The sequence below is a fragment of the Aquarana catesbeiana genome, linkage group LG01 (genome assembly GCF_042186555.1).
Source record: "Aquarana catesbeiana isolate 2022-GZ linkage group LG01, ASM4218655v1, whole genome shotgun sequence".
NCBI lineage: Eukaryota > Metazoa > Chordata > Amphibia > Anura > Ranidae > Aquarana > Aquarana catesbeiana.
Window position 1 is genome coordinate 217758854 of NC_133324.1, and position 26018 is coordinate 217784871.

The window sequence follows — 26018 nt, forward strand, 5'->3', positions numbered from 1 at the left end:
GAATTAAGAGCTTTGTTGTGTCATTGGTTAGAAAGGGGCGTATTTTGGAGATGTTTCGGAGGTTGAGGCGGCAAGATTTGGACAGTGATTGGACATGTGGCTTAAAGGAGAGTTCAGAGTCCAGGACTACTCCTAGTACCTTGGCATATGGGGATGGGCTGATAGTTGCGCCATCGATTTTGACCGAGAGATCAGGGGAAGAGGAACATGGGGGAGGAAGAATGATAAGTTCTGTTTTGGATAGATTAAGTTTGAGGAAGTGGCGTGACATCCAGACTGATATATCTGAAGGTAAATTAGTGACATGTGAGGAGACTGAAGGAGTGAGTTGAGGGGTGGAAAAATAAATTTGAGCTTCGTCAGCATAGAGATGGTATTGGAAGCCGTGGGAGGCTATCAGCTGACCCAGGGAGGAGGTGTAGAATGAAAATAGGAGAGGTCCAAGAACAGAACCTTGGGGGACCCCAACAGAGAAAGGAAGAGGAGAGGAGGCAGTAGAATTGCAGGCAACACTAAAGGTGTGGTTAAATAGGTAGGTAGAAAACCAGCGAAGAGTATAGTCACGATGACCGAAGGCATGGAGTTTTTTGAGGAGAAAGGGGTGGTCAACCATATCAAAGGCAGCAGAGAGGTCCAGAAGTAGGAGTACCGAATAGTGTCCCTTAGTTTTGGCCGTTAGTAGATCGTTTGTTAGTTTTAGGAGAACAGTTTCTGTGGAATGTTGAGGACGAAATCCAGACTGAAGGGGATCAAGAAGGCTATTATCAGTAAGATGGACGATCATATATGTAGGAGACTGTATATGTATTTAATGCACTGCAGATCACTGAATCACCTTCCTGCCTGCCTGAAAGTGTATTTGAAAACATACACCAGGAATGGCCTGCAGTCAGATATAGGGTTGGCTAGACTAGAATGCAGTGGATATATATGTAGGAGACTGTATATATATTTTATGCACTGCAGATCACTGAATCACCTGCCTGCCTGAAAGTATATTTGAAAACGTACACCAGGAATGGCCTGCAGTCAGATATAGGCTTGGCTAGACTGAAATGCAGTGGATATATATATGTAGGAGACTGTATATATCTTTAATGCACTGCAGATCACTGAATCACCTGCCTGCCTGCCTAAAAGTGTATTTGAAAATGTACACCAGGAATGGCATGCAGTCAGATATAGGCTTGGCTAGACTAGAATGCAGTGGATATATATGTAGGAGACTGTATATATATTTTATGCACTGCAGATCATTGAATCACCTGCCTGCCTGTCTGCCTGCAAGTATATTTGAAAACGTACACTAGGAATGGCCTGCAGTCAGATATAGGCTTGGCTAGACTGTAATGCAGTGGATATATATACGTAGGAGACTGTATATATATTTAGTGCACTGGAGATCACTGAATCACCTTCCTGCCTGCAAGTGTATTTGAAAACGTACACCAGGAATGGCCTGCAGTCAGATATTGGCTTGGCTAGACTAGAATGCAAACTAGAAGCCTGTATGTATATATATATTAAATACACTGCAGCTAACTGAATCACCTGCCTGCTCAATCTAAATGAAATGACACTCTATCTCGGTCAACGCCAGCAACACACTACACAGGGCCGACGTGCAGGCGGCCTTATATAGTGTAGGGCGTGGACTTAACCCCCTAAGCCATAATTGGTCAAAGGCACCCTGCCTTTGGCCAATTATGGCTCTCGTTGCTGACGGCACTGTGATTTGCCAAAGCATGCGGGTCATAGTGCATGCTTGGCCAACCATCAGACAGCAATGCACTGCGATTTCGCAGTGCATTATGGGGTGTGACGCGCCACTCCAATTTGGTACGAATGCCCCATAATGTTCGTATTTCGATGAACGATCGAACAGCCAATGTTCGAGTCGAACTCATGTTCGACCCGAACATAAAGCTCATCCCTACTCCCAGTATTATTTTCCCCTTAGCTTCATCCCTTTGGAGCTCTACCCATAAGGATTTCACCTCCTCCCTAGCTCCCTTAGTGATGTCATCTCTCACATTCACTTTTACATTATTCTTGATATATAGGCATACCCCTCCCCCTTTTTTACCCTCTCTATTCTTGCAATAAAGGGTATACCCTTGAATGGTTGCCAGCCAATGATGAGAGCTGTTGAACCAGGTCTCTGAAATCCGCACAAAATCCAAATCCTCCTCGTACAACAGTATCTCTAGTTCACCCATCTTGTCTGCCAGGCTCCTGGCATTGGTGAACATGCCATGTAGTTTAGACTGGTCGCATATTATCCTCTTATTGGCTGTTCCGAGATTGCAACTAGGACTTGCTACTATACTTACCTTGGGTTTATGTGCTTTGGTCAACCTACCACTAATGCCCCCCAATACTACCCTCTGGAATATGTTCCGCACTGACTATCTCTACCTCTGGACCCACCCCCCATCGCCTAGTTTAAAAACCCCTTTAACATTTTGGCCATCTTCATTCCCAGCTGATCTGCACCCTCCTGATTTAGGTGCAGTCAGGGCTGGTGCAAGGATTTTTGACACCCTAGGCGAAACTTCATTTTGCCGCACCCCCCTTGGCTCCACCCCTGACTCCACCCTCTTTGTCCTTACCCATGTATACCCCACCTTTTTTAAATGAAGTGCCTATCAAATGCAGCCCACCAGTGCCCATCAAATGCAGCCTCACCAGCGCCCATCAAATGCAGCCTCACCAGCGCCCATCAATGTGGCCTACTAGTGCCCATCAATAAATGTTTGCTTGCTTCCATTCATTCAGGAGTTGGGACTCAGACACAGTCCTCCGCTGCCACTGCGCCTCTGACACTATGTGCGAACAGAGCGGTCACTCCATGTGCCTCTGACTCTGACTTTGTCATTGGTGCCAAAGTGCACTTCCCCAGCCCCTCCCAGTAATCTGTCCACCAGATGCGTGATGTGCCAAACCCGAGCGTAAACAACATACAGTTTGGCACTTCAGGTCTTTGTTACAGATTGGCCTCTCTGTCCTTCTAAGAATTGAGTCTCTTACCACCAGAATTTGCCTTTTCTTTCCCTTCACTTCCCCCCCCACTCTCACTGGAGAAAGTCTTCCCCCGGCAGCTAGGAGAGTCCCTCAGCTCCAGCAGTGCTGGTCCCTGACCGATTCCACCAATGTCACTCAATGGAGCGTACCTATTGGGATCCTCCAGCCCTGGATCGGCCTCCCTGGCACTTTCCCCTCTACCCTTCCTGACTATCACCCATCTACTATTTCCTAGTGCCTGCACCTCTTTGTCTCCACCCGCCTCTGTGCTGGCCCCTGCCTGCATCTGCCGTGTACGTTCCTGGCTCTCCTTTAGTATGGAGGGACTTCTCAGTGCTGACAGTTGCTTCCCCAGATTCAGAACCTGGGCTTCCAGGGAAACAATGTGCTTACATTTTGCACGGCAGTATTCACCCTCGATCGGATGATCAAGAAACGCATACATGCCGCAAGATGTACGAGTCGCCTCGCCACACTCGCCGGGCATTGTACCTATTAAATTTTATGTGGATTGGGAATTATACCCTGTCCAAATTACCTAACAACTAGCTTCCTGACACAGGTACTCAACAAGACAATACACAGGCACTCAACAAGACAATACACAGGCACTTGCAGACCTACGTGCACTCGCAGAACTACGTGCACTAGAGAGATTTATCCCACATTGGAGAGGTAATAATCTCAAAAGACACATTTCATGCAGAGAGACCAGGAGGATTTTTGACATGCAATGTTATAGTCCCCTGGAACTCAACGTGGAATGGGACATCAACTGCCATATAGATAATAGTTAGAACATCCAAAGCATCGCTTCCCTTCCCTCCGTTTATTAGTTTTCCTCTTATGCTCTTTTATGCATTTTTTGTGAAGTGTCTTGTATTTTTTATGCATTTTGTATGCATTTGTTATGCATTTTCTATGCATGTTCTGTGCATTGTTTATATAATATATGATCCTGACAATTCCTTTTGCATCCTTCATGCATTGTCATGTATTTTGTATGCATTTTTTATACATTTTCTTTGCATTTTCTGTGCATTTTTTATATGATATATGATCTTAACAATTGCTTTTGCATTCTCCATGCATTTTTTATGCATATTTTTATATTATGTGCACATGCTTTTATGTATGTCAAAATGCATGAGAATGCAGTATATGTAAATTATTTTTTCTGTCTATCCTAAATCTCCTGATGGTTTTATTATCATTTTTTATTACCATATTTTTAATTTTTAATTGCTCATGACTTCAAATATGTCTAGTAATTGGATACACATTTTTATGTTAATTTCCTTGTTTGAGTAATTATGCATATGTAATAGGTTTTTAAAAAAATCTTTTTAATTATGTCATTTTTGTATACAAATATGAACTGCTAATTGCTAGATATAGTGTTTGTGTTCTGTAGAATATTGTACCAACATAGTTTGTTTATTGGTACAAAGTTTTAGGGCATTTAGCATTTATACATTTGTTTCTAAGCGGTGACACTGATGTCTTTTAGTATATGTGGATGTGGAAATCTTGCAAAAAGACCTGAACAAATTAATGGGGTGGGCGACTACATGGCAAATGAGGTTCAATGTAGAAAAATGTAATATAATGCATTTGGGTGGCAAAAATATGCATGCAATCTATACACTGGGTGGAGAACCTCTGGGGGAATCTAGGATGGAAAAGGACCTGGGGGTCCTAGTAGATGATAGGCTCAGCAATGGCATGCAATGCCAAGTTGCTGCTAATAAATCAAACAGAATATTGGCATGCATTAAAAGGGGGATCAACTCCAGAGATAAAACGATAATTCTCCCGCTCTACAAGACTCTGGTCCGGCCACACCTGGAGTATGCTGTCCAGTTCTGGGCACCAGTCCTCAGGAGGGATGTACTGGAAATGGAGCGAGTACAAAGAAGGGCAACAAAGCTAACAAAGGGTCTGGAGGATATTAGTTATGAGGAAAGGTTGTGAGCACTGAACTTATTCTCTCTGGAGAAGAGACGCTTGAGAGGGGATATGATTTCAATTTACAAATACTCTACTGGTGACCCCGCAATAGGGATATAACTTTTTCGCAGAAGAGAGTTTAATAAGACTTGTGACCACTCATTACAATTAGAAGAAAAGAGGTTTAACCTTAAACTACGTAGAGGGTTCTTTACTGTAAGAGCAGCACGGATGTGGAATTCCCTTCCACAGGCGGTGGTCTCAGCGGGGAGCATTGATAGCTTCAAGAAACTATTAGATAATCACCTGAATTACCGCAACATACAGGGATATGTAATGAAATACTGACACATAATCACACACATAGGTTGGACTTGATGGACTTGTGTCTTTTTTCAACCTCACCTACTATGTAACTATGGTGTTTCTGGTGTCTCGCCTGCTTTTAAATAGTGTGGTGTGTGACACCCAGACAGTCTCCTATCCCAGTCGATGACTTCTACATGGAAACACGTTGGGTGGAGCTATAGATCTTGACGTCATCACGCATCAGCTGGCTGGCTTGAGCTGCGGCTGTTTTAAATTGTTTGTATACTGCTCATGTTGGATGTCAGTGCTGATGGAAAAAAACTTTTTTTGAAAAAAACTTTTTTTAAACTTTTTGCACCATGAAGCCTCTCTCTTCTATTCCATAATATACATCCTTGCATGGAGTGTTTTCTCTTGGAGGATCCAGGAAAGTAATACTGCAGCAGTGCTGAGCGGGAGTAGGAGGAAGGTCTTTGTCATCGCTGATCGTTTCATCTGTGGCTGAGTCTACCCCTCCTGTGTGTGCTCATATGATCTCTATAATTTGAGATCCATCTGATCTGGTAAGCGGCGCTGTTTGCTTTGATTATTGAGGAACAGAACAAAATCTTCTAAATGTTTTTTGATACCCCATGAAGTTTTGTGTTCGGATATAACACTCACAGCAGTCTATGGACTACATTATATAAGACTGTTCTTTCTTTTCTCTCTTTTTTTCAGAAATTGTCACCAAGTGTTTCAATCACAGTCATATATATTCTTATGCCCTGTACACATGACCGGTTTTGCCGTCGGAATAAACTCCGAAGGTTTCTCCGACGAAATTCCATTCAAGCGGTCTTGCCTACACACAGTCAAACCAAGGTCTGACCGTCCAGAACACGGTAACGTAAAGCACGTACGACAGGACTAGAAAAAGGAAGTTCAATAGCCAGTAGCCAATAGCTTCTGTCTCGTACTTGCTTCAGAGCATGCGTCATTTTTGGTCCGTCAGAACAGCATACAAACAAGCGGTTTTCCGTTGGAAATATTTAGAACATGTTTCATTTCTAGGTCCATCAGAATTTTCAAAAAAAAAAGTCTGATGAGGCATACACAGTATGGAATAGACAATGAAAAGCTTCCGTCTGACTTTTTCTGTCGGACATTCCGCTCGTGTGTACACGGCTTTAGTTTTAATTGCTACATTGTTGGTAATACAGAGGTTTGTTGACCTTTCGGATATAACACTTACAGCAGTTTATGGACTTTACTGTATAGGATTGTTAAATTATTTTTTCAGCAATTGTCACTAAGTGCTTAATTACAGTTTAAATTGTTACATTGTTGGTAAAACCTTGTGACAACACAATTCATAATTTTTATGTATTTTTGGTTGCGCATTTTTCTTGCTCTACACAATTTTATAAGCTGGATATTCAGGTTTTGTTTGATGCTGCACCTTTTTTGTTCACGTATTCATTTTTGTATATTGTATCAATTTTTTTATATGTACACAGTTGAGGTTTAGCGCAGATTGTCCCCTTTATTTTACTATAATTTAAAGTGCTTGCCAGGGTGATGTAAAGTGTGTTTGTGGTGTCCTGAAGCAGGATGAACACTGTCACTGCTCGGCAGGAAGTAAGTGTAGCGTGGGGTCCTACAGGTTTAGGCAAAGCACAAGACAACTTTGTCTGCATGCAGTGTCCCTTGTTATAAGAGGGTGGGCAAGTGCTCGCTCACTTGTCCTAGAGATCTTCAGTGATGAGAAGTGATGTGAATACTCCACAACGGGCCTCTGCAGAGCCTGGCTCAAGGGTTGGCGCTCGATCTCATGTTGCGCTGTGCTGCTGCCCAGCAGAATCTGGCATGGATGTGATGAGAACAGTTTCCAGGCTGCCGCTAGATGACCAGAAGTGACTGGCAGTGGATGCTCCTGTACACACGCATGATGACTCTCTCCCTCTGTTCTTGTAGCACAGGCCACAGCATGGTCTAAAACTGAGTCAATTGCTTGCAGATCCAAGCCGGGGTCCCAAGAGAGCGATCCTGGCCTAGCCCAGGATTTTTATTGCCTCTCAGCATTCTCCTCCCCCTCTTCAGCCGGTTGGTACTTGTAGTTCATTACAGTCTGACTTGAGTACAAACCTTGGTGACTTGGACTATAGGTCCCAAGATTCTTTTTTTCTCATATTATTCAACCTGCTGGCAGGATATGATGACATAGAGACTACGCTGAGCATTAGAGAGGAACGTCTTACTACAGTAAGCGCTGCAAAGTGTCTCCTGGCAAGGCAGACAATATTAGCCAGCTCCCAGCTACAGAGACAAAAAAATGTATGCAATTATGGCATGCTCAGACTTGTAGTTCACAGGGGTGGGAAAATGCATAGATTATCTGCTGGGACTTAAAGTTATACAGTAGAAGGAAAAATGCAAGTATAGTACTCTGGTTCTTTTTATAGTGTAGAGAAGAGTTAGAACACCTGTCAGGATTTTATTGCTGTCTACATCTGAACTAAGATTCACAATATTTATCCTAGTGATGATTGGTACCGGTGCTGAAAAGCAGGGAAAATCCAAAATTATGAGTTGTCACAGGAACAAAAGAAGAGGGGAAAACTTGCAATTGAAAACGTGGGCAAATGTTCCTGTCAATATCATAGCTCCCAGCTGTCCCTGATTTCGAGGGACTGTCCCTGATTTTGAGCAATGTCCCTCTGTCCCTCATTCCTCTTCATTTGTCCCTCATTTTGGTCTGGTGCATATACCTGTATATACAGTAAAATGCACTATTTATCAAAAAGTGTTTCACAGTGCTAAACCTTTCATCCATTTTCTATATCGCTGCATTTGTACATTTAAAAAGCCAAAATAAAGGAATAGAAGTTGTAAAAAAAAGCACTTGTGGATTTAACTAATAGTTTTTTTTTAAACTCTCCTTTAAAGGGGGCGTGGCAGGGGGTGTGTCCTATGCCTACATAGTTTTGCTAATAGGTGTCCCTTGTTCCCATCTCAGAAAGTTGGGAGGTATGCAAGATGGCCTAGAGTTGGCAATACATGACCCGATTTCCCAATCCACACACTGGGTATGGATGGGGGAATTCTCTTAATCATGTCATTGTTTTCTGACAGCAGGGAGACTCCCCTAACCGTTTAAAACACAGATCAGCACTGCGAGCTATTGCCCCCGATGGAGCCCCTAGTTACTGTAAGATGGGTCCTCTTTTGCTGGCCTCATCCTTTTCAAAGACCTCTGACATACCAGGCCGAGTACACAAACACACAGTTTCACAGAGAAAACCATTGACAGTGGTACTAGTACCCAACTCTAATTCCATTTTAAAGAATGTAAGCACCAGAACAATTAGTACAACAAACTAAATATATTGTCAAAAAATAAAGTAGGTAAATGCAGGTGAAGACAAAAGGTGAAATAAATAAAGATGGTGGTACACAGGATATTTAGCAGTAAGGACAAGGCATACAGTGGCACTTGCCGTCAAGAACAGCCTAAACAGTAACAACACCACCTGAAGTGCAGCAGTGAGCAGCAAAATTCATAAGCTATAAACCACTGGCGCAATACTGTAAGAGCGCACTAATGGTGGCTATGCTAGGCCCAGAGCTGTCTGGTAACAGTAGTTGAGAGATCAAACGTGAGTGTAGAACAGGGGTCTCAAACTGGCGTCCAGCTGTTGCGGAGCTACAAGTCCCATCATGCCTCTGCTTGTAACTGTCATCTTTGCAATGCCTCATGGGACTGGTAGTTCTGCAACAGCTGGAGGGCCGCCAGTTTGAGACCCCTGGTCTAGAGCAATATATGGGGGTCTGCATGAAAGTTGGGTGGCAAGGGGCAGACCTTTTAATTATATTAATGTTGATTTATTTTCAAAATAATAACATGCTATACTCACCTGCTCTGTGCAGTGGATTTGCACAGAACAGCCCCATCCTCCTCTTCTCAGGTCCCCCACCGGCGCTGAGTGCCCCCACAGCAAACAGCTTGCTATGGGGGCACCCAAGCAGGCTCGCCCCTGAGCCGCTGCTCTGCGTGTCCATTCACATACAGAGCGGTGGCTCTTCTCTTCTGCATTAAAAATCCTGCCTGTCTGCCCATTTTTGTTTTCTAACCTAAAGTTCAACTTTAAGATGTTTCTTCTGTTGGCTACATGTAGGGGCGTGTTAAGAAGCATTGGTGCACCTAACATGAGTCCGGAAGAGCATGCATAGTATAGGATGTGGAGGTAATATAGACCTTGAATGGATATAGAACAGCTGCGGGGTAGAAACAGCAACAGTTCAGTAGAACTGCAGTATTGAGTTGGTTTAGGTGCAGTATGGGTCTGTTAAAGGTGTTGTGGGAACTAATGAAGCTGCAGCACGTGGGCAGATGTACCTGATGTCCTGCTTCTAAGTAACCCAGACTTTGCTACCCGCTATCTGCTATGAAATAGGCTGATAGCCCTCTCGCTACCTCACGGTAGAAGGAGCCCCCTCAATCTCTCCATGAAGGCTCTGGATAACAGCGGTGTATGTGTCGATGATTCATGGATGCTCCAATCTCTCTCTCTGTAGCAGCTGTGCTGGTAGTGGTGGTGCTAGTGCCCTCACTCTCAGTCGTAGGGTCCAGCTCCTTCCGGCTGGTCTCCCCGGGGTTCAGGAGCACAATAACAGAGGTCCTCTCTCAGCCAAGCCCCTGAACTTTCCCAGGCAGTAATGTAAAAATCCTCCCTCACTTCTTCTGGTGTCTGTTATGCCGCGTACACACGGTCGGACTTTTCGTCTACAAAAGTCCGACAGCCTGTCCGACAGACTTCCGACGTACTTTCGGCGGACTTGCGGCAGACTTTCTTACGAACGGACTTGCACACACACGACCACACAAAAGTACGACAGCCTAGTACGCGGTGACGTACACCAAGTCCGACGAGACTATAAAACGGAAGTTCAATAGCCCGTACGACACCCTTTGGGCTCCTTCTGCTAATCTCGTGTTTATCTCGTGTTAGTAGAAGTTTGGTGAGAGACGATTCGCGCTTGTGAGACTCGTATTTTTCAGTTCGTTTTAACTGTTGTTCAGTCTGTGCTTGTGAGGTTTGTATCTGCTTTTCAGTGCGTTTGGTCAGTTGGCATTGAGAAATCTTTGTTTTATTGGCCGCTCGTTCCTGATTTTCAGGTCGTTCTTCACAGGCCTTGCTGTTCTTCAGTGCGTTCTGTTTAGTGCGTTCTGACCAGCCGACCGTTTTGAAGCCATGTTACCTGTACGTACTCGTCGTAGAGCTCGTGCATTGTATGTGCTTGGTGCTGTAGTTTATTCTTCAGCCCAAGACCAGTCCATGAACAGGGCGAGGAGGAGTTCATGGACCAAGAATTGGTTGCTTCAGCGTGACCAGTTCTGTCACATGCCTTTGCTCCGTGAGATCCGTGAGAATAATCCTGAGGATTTCAGGAACTTTCTCCGGATGACGGACCCCGTTTTTGACCGTTTGTTGGCTTTGCTGACCCCCTATATCAGCAGGCAGGATACCTGCATGAGGCAAGCCATCACTCCGGAGCAGAGGCTGGTCGCTACCTTGCGGTATTTGGCCACAGGGAGAAGCCTGCAGGACCTTAAGTTCTCGACAGGCATCTCCCCCCAGGCTCTGGGGATCATTATCCCAGAGACCTGTTCTGCCATCATACAGGTCCTGCAGAAGGACTATATTAAGGTAAGATATTTTTCTTTTATTAGCATCACATGTTCTTTTATGTAATCTTTGATAATGTGATGTATTTCTTGCTTCAAACACTACTTACCATCATTGCAATATAGTGTGAATGTCCCCTTTTTATCCTCACACATGCTGGAATTTTTTACTGTTATTTTTTGTCATGCATGTATATTTTCCTTCAATAACCTTCCCAGCATGAAGTGATGGGAACATATCCACCTAGTCTACTCATTTGGAATGTATTTTGTTTGAGTGTATTTAGTGTGCTGCTAATGAGCAATTATCTAGATTTCACAACCCCCCCACCCCCCCCCCCCCACCACCTAAACTCACTCCAAATAGTGTGCTGCTAATGAGCAATTATCTAGATTTCACAACCCCCCCACCCCCCCCCCCCACCTAAACTCACTCCAAATAGTGTGCTGCTAATGAGCAATTATCTAGATTTCACAACCCCCCCACCCCCCCCCCCACCACCTAAACTCACTCCAAATAGTGTGCTGCTAATGAGCAATTATCTAGATTTCACAACCCCCCCACCCCCCCCCCCCCCACCTAAACTCACTCCAAATAGTGTGCTGCTAATGAGCAATTATCTAGATTTCACAACCCCCCCCCCCCCCCCCCACCTAAACTCACTCCAAATAGTGTGCTGCTAATGAGCAATTATCTAGATTTCACAACCCCCCCACCCCCACCCTCGTTAAAATTTGCTGGAATGTTCTGTGGTGTTGATTTGTCTAAAGCAAATATATGTTGCACTTTGCAAAATGCATGTGCACTCTACAAGTGCATTTGTTCCAGTGCTTTAGTAAATGAGCAGAAGCTCTGCTGATTTCCATCATCAAATCATATGCAAGCCTCAAAGTGTTTTCATTAATTGCCCTTGCATGTGATTGTGTACTCCTTGCAACATGAATGCCTTTTTACATTACCTCATTTACTGTAAGCTGGTTAGCAACTGCACCTGCAGAGTGCGACAACTGCAGTCTTGTAGCCTTTTTAGTCCCTAAATTCCTGCGTGTCCTAAAAGTAATTTTTTTTAGGGATTTCACAACCCCCTAAAATGTAATCAATGTTCCATCAGAGGGGGTGAGCAATCTGATAAGTGTGCCTTTCCATATTAGTTATTCCAGAACAATTAAATTATTGAATGTTATACTGATGCTGGGGAATAATGTTTTTAATTGTCTAATTTTCTTGCAATGTTAGCTTCCAAATTAATTGATTTTGGTTTTCTTGTTTGATTTCCCAGTTTCCTTCAACGCCACAGGAATGGCAGACTGTGGCATCCCATTTTGCCAGCCGTTGGGACTTTCCCAATTGTGGAGGGGCTATAGATGGGAAACATGTCCACATTGTGCCACCACCCCATTCGGGGTCATATTATTTTAATTATAAGGGGTTCCACAGTATTGTTTTAATGGCGGTGGTGTCGGCACACTATGATTTTTTATATGTGGACGTGGGGAAGAATGGCCGGATGTCGGATGGAGTAGTATTTGCCCAGACGGAGTTCTGCCAGCGTCTCCAGAGTGGTGGCCTGGGATTGCCACCTGATGAGGATAACGTGGAAGGACTCCCCTTTGTCTTCATTGCCGATGAAGCCTTCGCTCTCAGCAAGCACCTCATGAGGCCATTCCCCCAAAGAACCCTCACCCCGGAGAGGAGGGTTTTTAATTACCGGCTGGCCAGAGCTAGAAGAGTGGTTGAGAATGCGTTTGGAATTCTGGCCAGCCGGTTCCGCCTGTTTCAAACAGCCATTAATTTGGCGGAATACAAACTTAATTTTATCGTTTTATCGTGCTGCATTCTGCACAACTTTTTAAATAAGCATTCTACAAATTATATAGGCACAGTTGGGCCTGAGGCCGGACAAATAGAAGCCAACCTTACAGGCCTGGATACTGTCCGTACTGGCTTGGCCCCCCAAAGTGCCCGTCAAGTTAGACAGCAATATGTTAATTATTTTATGGGTAGGGGGGCCATTGCAATGGGCCAGGATATATAATTTTTGACAATAAAAAAATTATTGATGAAATCTTGCATTATATTTATTGCTTGCCTTTCTTTTGGGCTGTCTCCTAGGTTATGGTCGAGCAGTTGTAGTGCCAACTGTATTGTAATTTTAAATGTCTAAATAAGCTCCATTGCCACTGTAAACAACTTTTTTACAATTATAACTAAAATGATACTGAGCCTTGAAATAACAAACCACACATTTATTTAATTCCTATAAGGAGATGTTTTTATTAATGGTTGTTATGCATTCCGTTCTGCATTTAGTATAAAATGTTCATAGACAAAAATAGAATGATATCTTAATAATGTAGCAAAATATAATTATATCTAAATATTTATACCTAATCCACAAAAAAATATTTTTGGCTTTTTGATTTTCACAAACAGGCTTTTTTTTTTGTTTTGGGAAAATCAAGTTTTGTTTTTTTTTTTTTGTTTTTTAAAGCAATTTTTTTGTTTATGTTTTTTTTTTTTATCAAGTTATTTTTGTTTTTATTATTTTTTTTTAATAAAGTTTGTATATTAATTTTTTTTGCTTTTTTAAAATCAAGTTTTTTATTTTTTTTGGTTTTTTAAAATCAAGTTTTTTATTTTTTTTGGTTTTTTAAAATCAAGTTTTTTATTTTTTTTGATTTTTAAAATCAAGTTTTTTATTTTTTTTGGTTTTTTAAAATCAAGTTTTTTATTTTTTTTGGTTTTTTAAAATCAAGTTTTTTATTTTTTTTGGTTTTTTAAAATCAAGTTTTTTTTTTTTTTTTTTGTGTTTTTTTGAAAATCAATTTTTATTTTTTTGTGGATTTTTGAGGTATTTACGAGAAACAGCCCTCCTTTTTTACATTAGGTTAAACAGCCATTTATGTTCTGCCAAAAAAAAAAAAGAGAAGGCCCAGAATGGGGTCAGCAAAACAGGAAATGAAGGACATGATTGATGTTTTGGGGTTTAAAAAAGGGCATTTAGATTCGACCCAAAACATCAATCATGTCCTTCATTTCCTGCTGCATACGATCCAGCCGATTCCGCATTTGATCGATCTCCCCATTCCAGGCCATGATTTGAGCAATTAGCCGTTGGGCACTGTCTGTGGTGAAATAGTCACTTGGACCTAAAGTGGAATGAAAAAAAAAATATGTTTAGAAATATGCACACATAAGTTTACCTTACCATAAAGCTGGTGTCTCAAACACTGACCTGGTGGGGTGCCCATGTCGCATACTTCATGAACATCCTCGGGGGTGGCGCTGTTGCTTGACTCAAGCACAACCAGATCACCTAAAATAGAGTAGAAAAATTACATAAAATAAAAGGCAGCCATGCATAGATTACCGTAAGCTGGTGTGTCAGACACTCACCTGGTGGGGTGCCCATGTCGCCCACCTCTCCTTCCTCCACATCCTCAATGGGACTTGGGCTTATTTCCCAATCATGTTTTGCTTGGGGTGGACTGTCTTCTGGTTGTTGGCTGAGTGATTTTTCCCCTATGTGAAACAAAAAATTAATAATCTAATTAGCACACAGATATTTTAGTACATAGTAATTTTCCAACATTTGTAATGAAGTGGTTTGTGTAGAGTTCCTATTTTACCTCAATATTTAAAATTAGAAAGACATATCGGATAGATAGATATCAATATCTCAAAATATAGTTAATAATCTTTTGATCTCTCTCTATATCTGGAACAAAATCTCTAAATATCTAACTAAATGTAAAGCCAAAAAATTAAGATAACTTCAAATCTTCAAAAAGAATGTTTTACATTTCTATATCTATCTATCTACCTATCTCTATATTTCTCTCTCTCTCTCTATATATTTCTCTCTCTCTCTCTCTCTCTCTCTCTCTCTATATCTCTATATCTATATCTATCTCTCAATATATATCTATATATATATATATATCTCTCTATAGTTATATATATATATATATATATATATATATATATATATATATATATATATATATATAGTTATATATATATTTATATATATATATATTTATATATATATATATATAGTTATATATATATATAGTTATATATATATATATATATAGTTATATATATATAGTTATATATATATATAGTTATATATATATATATATAGTTATATATATATATATAGTTATATATATATGTATATATATATATATGTATATATATATATGTATGTATATGTATATATATATATGTATGTATATATATGTGTATATGTATATATAGATATATATCTATAGATATGTAACGAGGTTTCTTAAAAGATCGTTTAAAACGATGAACAAAAAATCGGATAGGAAGGAAAAGCACATGGAGCAGTATACAAGGTAATAAACACAAGAGAAAAACACGACAAGTACTTACTTTTTTTAAGAACTTTCCGGATACGTCGGTATTGATCCGGCTCCCTGAGTTTCAGGTCAGACCATCTTTTTCGCAGTTGATCTTTGGAGCGCTGGACCCCAAAAGATGCCTGCAAAGTCTCCACGACCTTCGCCATGATTTTGGCCTTGCGCAAATTTGGCCGTGCGTACGGCCCATAATTGCCATCATAGTCGTCTTTGTGAAGAATGGCCACCATCTCCACCATCTCTTTAAAACTCATATTAGAGGCCTTAAATCTAGGCCTCATAGATTTTGCAGACGTTCCAGCCTCCGGGCTGTCTCCACTACCTGAGGTCGTCAACATTTCAGGTGTCTCCGCCATTCTTTAACTCCACTACGCGCCGTAACAAAAAATGGGCGGAGAACATGAGTTAAAATCGAACGTCAGGGGCGGGCGACGCAGGCGGAGTTTCACACATGCGTAGTGTATAAAGAGGGGCCTTGCGCACGTGTCGTACGTACGTTCTGTGCGTCGAATTAGGGGGCGGAGAACATGAGTTAATTTCGAACGTCAGGGGCGGGCGACGCAGGCGGAGTTTCACACATGCGTAGTGTATGAAGAGGGCCCTTGCGCACGTGTCGTACGAACGTTCTGTGCGTAGGTGATAGTGGACCAGGACGTTACAAAACGAAGGTAATTTTAAATATATTTTTTTGGGGTTTTATGGTCATGACTTTGTAGCAAGCGGCCTATATGGCTTGATAGATTGATGAGGCCTACATAGGGAGAAGATGATGAGGGGTTAGCCGAAACCTATAATAAAAGTGTTTTTTGTCTTGTGACTTCATCTTTTCCAGATATAATGAATCCCCTATTTAAGGATCCAGAGTTCCTTACATCTTTTATTTCCAAATATCGAGAGATGAGGAATTTGTGGGAGGTGAAACACCCTCAGTATTATGCTAAGCATGTGAGGAAGTCAACGCTGGAGAGACTTCTGGCCTTTGTCCAGGCGACCATCCCGGAAGCAACAATGGAGACATTGCTCAAGAAAATTGGGGGCTTGAGGAACATGTATAAGAGGGAGCATAAGAAGATCCAGGAATCAAGGAGATCAGGAGCATCAGCAGATGATGTTTATGTACCCAGGCTGTGGTACTATAATCAACTACGTTTTCTGGATGACCAGAATGAAGCCAGGCCATCACTTTCAACCCTTCCCTCCACCCTTCCCTCCACCCCAGCAGAGGCTGATGAGGAGCAAGCTGGGTCTTCCATCCTGGATGAACCAGATATGACCATCTGGAGTCAGGTAAATTATTTTAACAAATATTTACTGTACTAATATTAATGATGTTAACTGGATGTTATAATTGTCTAAAATAATTTGGCACTCAAAATTGGGTATACATATCAATTGACAGTAGTGGCTAAATATGTTTGGCACCTGCTTGAAATAATTAGGGTGTCTGATTAGACTCTTTTATTAAAGAGAAGTATTCACATTGAATTTGCTATTCATGAGAAGCAAACTGTGTGTCATTGATGAACCCAAAAAAATATACTCAAACTATTGTCCTTTTTTTATACACAGGATGAGTCCATCCAGGAGGAATGTGGGGAAAGTGGCAGGCAGGAGGAGAACAGGCCCATGGACAGCCTGGAGGAGGCCGGATTCACCATCATCCTGGAGGAGGCTGGGCCCAGTGTCAGGCAGGAGGTGGCTGCTCCCAGTGAGGTGGCTGCTCCCAGTGAGGTGGCTGGGCCAAGTGAGGTGGCTGGGCCAAGTGAGGTGGCTGGGCCCAGTAGGAGCCTGACCGAATCCCAAGTGCCTCCCCTCCACCTTCCCAAAAAAAGGGCCAGGAAGGGGATGGTCACACAGGACGCATCCCTGCGCCTCATGCAAGAGGCCACCCGTTTTTTAAGGAGCCCCCCCGAAGCGGAAGAATCCTATGGCTGCTACTTAGCCAGCAGGCTTCTTCAGATGAATAGGGAGCAGCGCCTCATTTGTGAGCGCCTATTTGGGGAAACAATCCATAAGGGGCTGCAGGGCACGCTAACACAAAACACCCAACTACATGAGGCAGCCCCCCCTCCTCCTCCTCCTCCTCCTCCTGCCACAACTGAAACACCAGAGCCACAGCCTCAAAAGAAGGCTACAGGGAAGGCTGCAGGGCAGCGTGGAGGAAAGGCTGCAGGGAAGAGAAGAAAATGATGACCTGGGTTCAGTCTGGTCTGACAGAAGACGCAGGCTGTTGTAGGACCACAGTCTGGGGACATCTAGATCATCTGCTGGTGCTGTTGATCTCTGGGATTCTTGGACCAGATTGTGCTCCCTCTTATATGGACTCCGCAAGATCCCAATTTTCTGGTACACCGACTTTTTCCAGCGTTGACTTCCTCTTTATTTTATTTTGACCATGAATAAATGGATCATTTTTTGAGTTTAGCAAAAGACTTTTTATGTTTTTTCTTTGAAATCATTGATTTTACACACAATGTTAAATTAACAAGGGACAACAATCTCATTGAGTTTGAAAAAAAACACACCAAAAATACATTACTAATGTTAATAATGTTCAAGTGGTAAGTCTTGAAAATCCAAAAATTTACGTAACCAAAAACGGTGCTTTGGGTTAACTTTATCTAAAAACTAAAAAATAATCACTATAAAAAAAAAAAAAACAGAATAATGGGTTCTTTGTGGTAACTTTACAAACCTAAAAAAAAAAAAGGGGAAAAAGTATTATTAGTATGGAAACATTGTTTTTAAAATGCATACTATATCATTCATGAGATCAAAGAGAAAAAGAATCCAGAAATCAGTTTGGGAGAACTCTGATTATGAACAGCAAAACACCTTCGTTCTTTATAGAGCCTTCGTAAAGAAGAAATAAAATGCGCTGCATTCAACGATCACAGATTTTGCAGCGTGATGAATGTGCTACCTACAATACGAACACTAGTTTTACTAGACCGAGTGCTTCCGTTTAGTTTTTGCTTATGAGCATGCGTTGTTTTTTTGTCCGTCGGACTAGCATACAGACGAGCGGACTTCGGGGTCCGTCGTACTTACGACGTAAAGATTTGAAGCATGCTTCAAATCTAAAGTCCGTCGGATTTGAGGCTAAAAAAGTCCGTTGAAAGTCCGGAGAAGCCCACACACGATCGGATTACCAGCCAGCTTTAGTCCGTCAGCGTCCGTTGGACTTTTGTAGACGAAAAGTCCGACCGTGTGTACGCGGCATTAGTCTGTTGGGGGCAGACAAAAAACAAAAGTTTTGCCTGTTGGGCGCAGAGCAGGTATTTCCACTAACTTGCTAACCCCTAATGGGATACAACACTCGATTGGGGAGTTTTAAACTTTCCCTTTCTATCCAAAACTAAAAAAAAAAACACTGAACCCTCCCCTCAAAAGCTCAACTTAGCTGTCTGAAGGGCAGCATTTTAACATTTCACTCTCTTCCCAGAGCAACTGCTATTTGATACTGCCACTGTAATTTCTGCAATGCTCACCTCACTACAAAAATTTGGCATCCAGCAACAAAGAGCAATAAACAGGTATTGCGTTTCACTGCTTCTCCTCTTCTTATATGATAGTTCTGGTGCTTAGTGATCATATAGAGCAGGTCCTCAGGAAAATGACTTTCAGCTTAGACTGGGCTCCCTTTCTTTATTTCTGACACATGAATGGAGAGGTATGCAAAGAAAAGGAAATGATGTATGTGGACATTGGGAGGACTAAGGCTGAGTTCACCTAAAATAATAAATGCATATGCTTTTGCTGAAAACATTGTGCAATTTTTTTTTATTTATTTTCACAGGAGCATGCAGAGCATTGCACTCATGATCATTAAATCATGGGTATAATGTCAGGCTCCTTCAAACACTTCCTCCAGGTCTCTGCTTATACCTCTGTATAGACTTTCAGTTGAAGAGCTGGAGGAAGTGCCAATGAACTATAAGTGAGTAATGGCCCGGAGCAGAAAGTGCAACTGGGAGGAGGGCCAGCATGACTGGGGTGGGCAGTGAGTCAGAGAAAGAGCTGGGGTAGGGGGAGGTATTATGGCACTTACCAGGATTGGTGGGTCCCGAGTGTGGGGGTGTTGTTGAGGGAGGTAGAGGGGCGTTCTTGTCACCAGTGGTCAGTCGGAGCTTGTTTGCCACAGAGGAAGGAAGGTTTTCCCACCCACCTTCCCCTTTTTTGGTTTGTATCTTTTCGGGAGTCACCTTTGTACTTCTCTAGGTCTGCATGATGTAGGATGGTTCACACCTGGTGGGGCAGGCATTACGGGGGGTAGAGATTTGTGATTTTCTTTTCTAGATAGTCGTAGCAGCAGCGGGAGGTCTATGACGTCTTTGAAGGCGGTGCTGGAGAAAATAATGGAGGTTTAGGGGGTTGGGCCCATCTGGAGGTATGGGTGTCCCTTCCCTTACTAACAATACAATGGTAACAATGGTTTGTAGTTGGTTGTGTCTGGAAGGAAGTAACTGGTAATTGTCCTAGAGCTAGCGTAATACACGGCGTGGGGCCTTTATGGGGTGTACAGATACAACTAGTTGGTCGAGAAAAATTGCCCTTCAAAGACCTCTAGACCGGGCAGGTTTAAACTGAGTTTTTATTTGGTTTAATGATTATGTAAAAATGTATTATATGCATTACGTTGTATGTTGAGAGTTTTTTGTATTTCATTTTGTTGTAATAAAAAGGCTACTATGGCCATTCGACTTCAAAAAGGAATGTGTCGTCTGGTCAATCATTGGGTTTAAGGAATACGGGGGTTGCTAGCTTTGTAGGAAATGATAGCCTCAGTAATCTGCACATCCCTTAGTCATGGTGATCCCAGGGGCATTGCTAGGTCTACAGAAGATCTGGGGCTAGAGCCCATAGCAGCGAAGTAAAGAAAGTCATACGCTTGGGCAGGCATACGCTTTTTTTATTTATTTATTTTCACAGGAGCATGCAGAGCATTGCAGCCGTGATCATTGAATCATGGGTGTAATGTCACGTTACCTGCCACAAGATGCAGCTTGTCACTTGCCACGTCATATGCCACCAGATGCGGATTACATACAGAGAGGCTAGGTATATAGAAGACAGGCTAGGTTATATAGTAGAGAGGCTAGTGTATATAGAAGACAGGCTAGTGTATATAGAAGACAGACTAGTGTATACAGAAGACAGGCTGGGGTATATAGAAGAGAGGCTGGGGTATATAGAAGAGAGGCTAGTGTATACAGAGAGGCTATTGTATACAGAGAGGCTAGGATATACAGAGAGGCTAGGATATACAGAGAGGCTAGGATATACAGAGTGGCTAGGTTATACTGAGAGGCTGGGTATACAGAGAGGCTAGGTATACAGAGAGGGTAGGGGCAGCGCTGTGTCAGGGAGCCCGCGACTCTCTCACAGTAGGGCACAGCCCTGGACTCTGGGCTATGGGCCCCAGGTTCGGGGCTGTAGCCTCAATAGCCACCTCCTGGTGGCACCACTGGGTGATCCCTGCACTCATATTCAATTTAAACTACAAAGGCAGGCAGGGCTTGTAGTCTATTCATTCACAGATCTCGCACCAATTTCAAAAGTGACATCTCCTGGGGGGAGAAGAATCCCCACACTCTGTCATGGGGTGGGGGATTTCTTAGCAACATGTTACACCCAAAATAAAGGTGTGACATGTTGCTAAAGCTGGCATTGGCCTTTAAGACCCCATACACACTATTAGATTTTTTGCAGATTTTTGTCTTCAGATTTACCATAACCATAAAATATGAGGTCAAACCTTAAGAGTTTCAATTTGTATGCAATCAGGCAGGCCCTTGCACTACATGGTTTTGGTAAATCTGAAGACAAAAATCCACAGAAAATCTAACAGTGTGTATGGGGCTTAAGGCCTGATTCACACCTATGCATTTTTTTTTTTAACAGAAAAGTTTTTATTTGTCTCCAGGAGAAAGATTTAAACACACAACATAGGGGCATGTAACAAACTGCGGCTACATATTACATATATACAATCTTAGTGAATATTTTCATACCAGAAGATTTCAGTTCTCGTAATGCAAAGTTGTGTATGATTCATAATACATACATATTATTACAGCAGAGAGTGAAAAGCCTTATTACTTATACAAATTTCGGGTGATATCTTCTATCTGGTAATACCTTTAGCTGGTGAGGCAAGCTATAACGTTATCTGATTGCCAGGAGATCTGTTTGTAGGATAATGGAGGATTGAGGAAATGAGGGGGGGGGCAGAGGGGGGAGGGGAGAGAACAAAGCAAAGGGGAGATTCAATTGTATATGCATGCAGTTTACCCACCAAGTTAATAACATCTACCACTTCTGACCAAAACTGTTGTATAACAACATGCATAAATGTACCCAACTACCTATTGCACTTTGGGCATCTGTCTGTTTGTGCCGGATATATTCTAGAGAGTCTCTGTGGCGTATAGTACGCTCTGTGGAGAAATTTGAGCTGGATGTATCTATCCCTCGCTGAAACCATAAGGGGAATATACTGTTGGATTCCTTCCTCCCAGTCATCAGCAGTAAGGGCAGGTAAATCCTCTTTCCACTTGTTGTATAATTTGGTCCCCCCAGTCGGCCCCTCACTTGATATCCGAAGATACAGGGAGGAGAGAATGCAATCTATATTTCTGGAGATCAGGAAGGTCTCTACCCCGTGTGACTGCAAGGCAACCCCTTCCGGGTATTGGGCCTGTACTGCATGACGCAGTTGTAGGTAGGGAAGGAAGAACATTTTTGAGGGCCGTTGAAACTTATTTTTCAGTCTATCATAGGGGAGGATTCTGCCCCCTGACATCATTTGCTGTATTACCTTGATCTCATATCTGGCCCAAAAGGCCGGGTCCAGGACTGTCTGTAGGTGTTTTAGTTTGGGATTGCCCCATAATGGTGTGTATAGGGAAATGGTATTGGGTCCAGTTAGTTTCATCGACATTTGTTCCCAGACTCTAACCGTTGTTCGCATGGGAATTGTCATGTCTGGATGTGCCTTGGGGCCCCTAAACACCAAGTTACAAGTTAAGATCCCAGTATGGTGGCCTCTAGGTTAACTGCTGGACTGGACTTTGGCTGGGAGAACCACCAGCGGACGGTTACCACAACAGCCGCCCAATAATATTGTTTAAAGCAGGGGAGTGCCAGACCCCCCCAACGAAAGAGGGAGCTGTAAGGTGGTCCGGGCGACTCTAGGGACTAGCCCCCCCACACACAAATGCGTTAGTATTTAATCTAGCTTTGTAAAAAAGGAATTGGGGATGGGAATAGGAGTGGCAAGTTGATGGAGGATTGGATATACATTGTCTGACAGATATAGAGATGATTCCCTTTGGATTTCAATCCCTAAGTATCTAAATTTAGAAACCATGGTTAGTGGTATCTGCGGGTCCACGGGAGGCGGGGTCAGGGATAGGGAAAATAAAGTCAATTTGGTCCAGTTAATCCAAATGCCTGAGAAGGATCCATAGCCGTTAATAATTTCCAGGGCCACCGACAGTGAGGCAGACGCATCTGGGAGGTATAACAATGCGTCATCCGCATATAGTGAAAGCTTCTCAGTCAATGGACTGACCGTTATCCCTCTGACTGTCGGGGATGCTCTAAGTAGGATAGCCAGGGGTTCTATAGCAAAAAAAATGTGAAAGTGAGCGCTGTGCCCAACACAATCTAAACCCCCAACCTTGTCGTTCTCGATAGGGAACAGTAAACAAAACAATGCATTAAATGAAATATTGAAATGTTGATAAAAAGGCATTGGCGAAAGCATTAATGTAAAAAAGACATTGGGCTGTTTAAATGTCCATATAAACTGTGATAGTGTCCATAATGTTCATGTGTGACAAAGCAACTGTAGAAGGCAGCCCCGTTTAAGGAGAAGAAGCAATCCTCTGAGTGCTGGGGAAGAGAAACAAAGGTGCCACTCTAAGTGCAATATTAGGCAAAAAGTTTAATGGAATCTTTAAAAGTGGTACTCACAAAAGTACAATGTAAACAGGCATGTAGGCAAAACTCTAACTTTGCCGGATATCCTGGAAGATGCATCTGATCCGGGTGCTGGATGGCGTTGGTCTCCGGTGGATGGATACCGACACTTCCTGCCTTTGGAGTGCACGGTTACAACCAGGGGGATGAGATCACTTCCGGAATGGAGAACGAATAGGCGACGCGTTTGCGGAGCTATGCTCCTTCCTCAGGCCTCAGGCCTTAGAGTCTTGCCTACATGCCTGTTTGCATTGTACTTTTGTGAATAACACTTTTAAAGATTCCATTAAACCTTTTGCCTAATATTGCACTTAGAGTGGCGCCTTTGTTTCTCTTCCCCAGTGGTTCTATAGCTAAGGCGAACAACCCCGGGGATAATGGGCATGCCTGTCTAGTTCCCCTGCTTAAAAGAAAGGAGGGGGAAAGCGTGCCATTTGTGCGGACTCTTGCAGAGGGGCACAGTGAGACTGTGTGATCTTGCAGCGTGCCTTTTGTGTCTCCCACGCGGCGCTCAGCCTCAGTGAGGCGGGAGCGGAAGGTGTCCATATCCCTTCTTATGAGGCTGATATCCAGCTGCATATGCTCGATTTTGCCCGTGAGGGTCGATTGGCAAGTAGTGATTGCCCGCATGAGAGCATCAAAGTTAGACTGCTCTTTTTCTGCAGGGTCAGTGTCATTACCCTCGGTCTGAAACACCATATTAGTGCCAGTGGGGTTCCTGGAGCAGCTTTGTGGGACTTTCGGGTGGACAGGGAGCCTTTCCCCTTGGTCATACCGTTCTCTGCCTTAATGCAGCCTTTTCAGGCTGGTTCGGATTGCCGGTCTGCAGGGAAGCAGGACTCTAAGCCAGAGGCTGAGCTGGAGCTCCTTCACTGCACGTCTGCTCCGGTTGCCATCTTGGACACGCCCTCCACACCTATGCATTTTTAGTGCTTTTTGCATTTTGCAGATTTGCCCTACAGAAAAAGTTCCATAGGAAACCATGTTAAATGAACTTTATTGCAAATCTGCTAAAAAATGCATAGGTGTGAATTAGGCCTAAGGCTGGGTTCACACTGGTGCGATCCCAGGCATCGCATGTTATTTGCACCGCATGCCTGTGCACATCACATACGATATTGTATTGAAAAATGGGCGTGGTTTAGAGAAATGGTGGGCGTGGCTTAAAGGGGCATGACTCGAAGGGGTGTGGTTAGAGTCTGAGAAGAACGCTGGATGGAGAGAGAAACAAAGGGAGAAAGAAAGAGAAAGGAAGGGATGGAGGGACAGTAGGCCCAGATCCTACACCACAATAGAAATATGTGTATTCCAGAAAGTTTAACAATCAGCAAATAAAGATACTCAAAAACACCTGGTGTTAGCGCTTCAATCATCCCAGCACCATGGTTGTTATAGTGTCAGGATGATTGAAGCGCATTATTATTATTACATTGTAATATAAAATTAAATAGTTCAACTCACCATAATGCAGAATCAGTGGGAGCCTTGAGTGTGTCACTTGTCATGTCGCCTGTTATCAGATGTCATCAGGTGTTCCCCAGTAGAGTCCCTCCTCACATCTCAGTGTCCCCAGCAGAGTGCTTCCTTACATCTCAGTGTCCCCAGTGGAGTGCCTCCTTACATCTCAGATCGGTCAGTATGCAGTGTTGGGGTCCCTCTATGATAGAGGGTAGGTGAGTGTGGGGGTCCCTCTATGACAGGGGGTAGGTCAGTGTGGAGTGTAGTGGTCCCTCTATGACAAGGGGGAAGGTCAGTGTGGAGTGTAGGGGTCTCTCAATGACAGGGGGTAGGTCAGTGTGGAGTGTAGGGGTCCCTCTATGACAGGGCGTAAGTCAGTGTGGAGTGTAGGAGTCCCTCTATGACAGGGGGTAGGTCAGTGTGGAGTGTAGGGGTCCCTCTATGACAGGGGGTAGGATAGTGTGGAGTGTAGAGGTCCAGTTTTGACAGGGGGTAGGTCAATGTGGTGTGTAGGGTTCCCTCTAGGACAGGGGGTAGGTCAGTGTAGGGGTCCCTGGCAGTGGGTGGCGTAGTGTGCAGTGCGATGAGGTTGCTCGGAGTCTGGGCACACTTGGCCGGTATACTGTGTTCTGTAAAATGCTGAGCCCAGGGCACATCCATGTCTATGCGGGGAGCCTCCGGCATGCTGCCCCTCTCCTTCCCATACACCAGCCCAAGATGAGCGCAGCCTCTACTCACCCCTCCCATGTCCGGGCACCGTGCCCACACACCGCACACGGCACCGGGAATCGGCCTGATTAGTAGGCATCCCCCTCTAGTAAAGCAGGCCATGAAAATAGGTATTCCCCTCTAGTAATGCAGAAAAAGAAAATAGGTATCCCTATTGTTGTAATGTAGACTGTGAAAATAGGTATCACGCCTGTAATAATGCAGGCCGCCTGTGCCTCCCTGTAACATCCAGCCTGTGCAAACCATTGTGTGCCCCCTGTGACATGCAGACTGTGGCCCCCCTTAAACATCCAGACTGTGCCCCCCCTGTGACATGCAGACTGTGCCCCCCCGTGACATGCAGACTGTGCCCCCTCGATGTGACATGCAGACTGCGGCCCCCCTTGTGACATGTGGCCTCCCCTGTGACATGCTGACTGTGCCCCCCCTGTGACATGCAGACTGTGGCCCCCTTGTGACATGCAGACTGTGGCCCCCTGTGCATAGTTGCCAACATTGCAAAAAA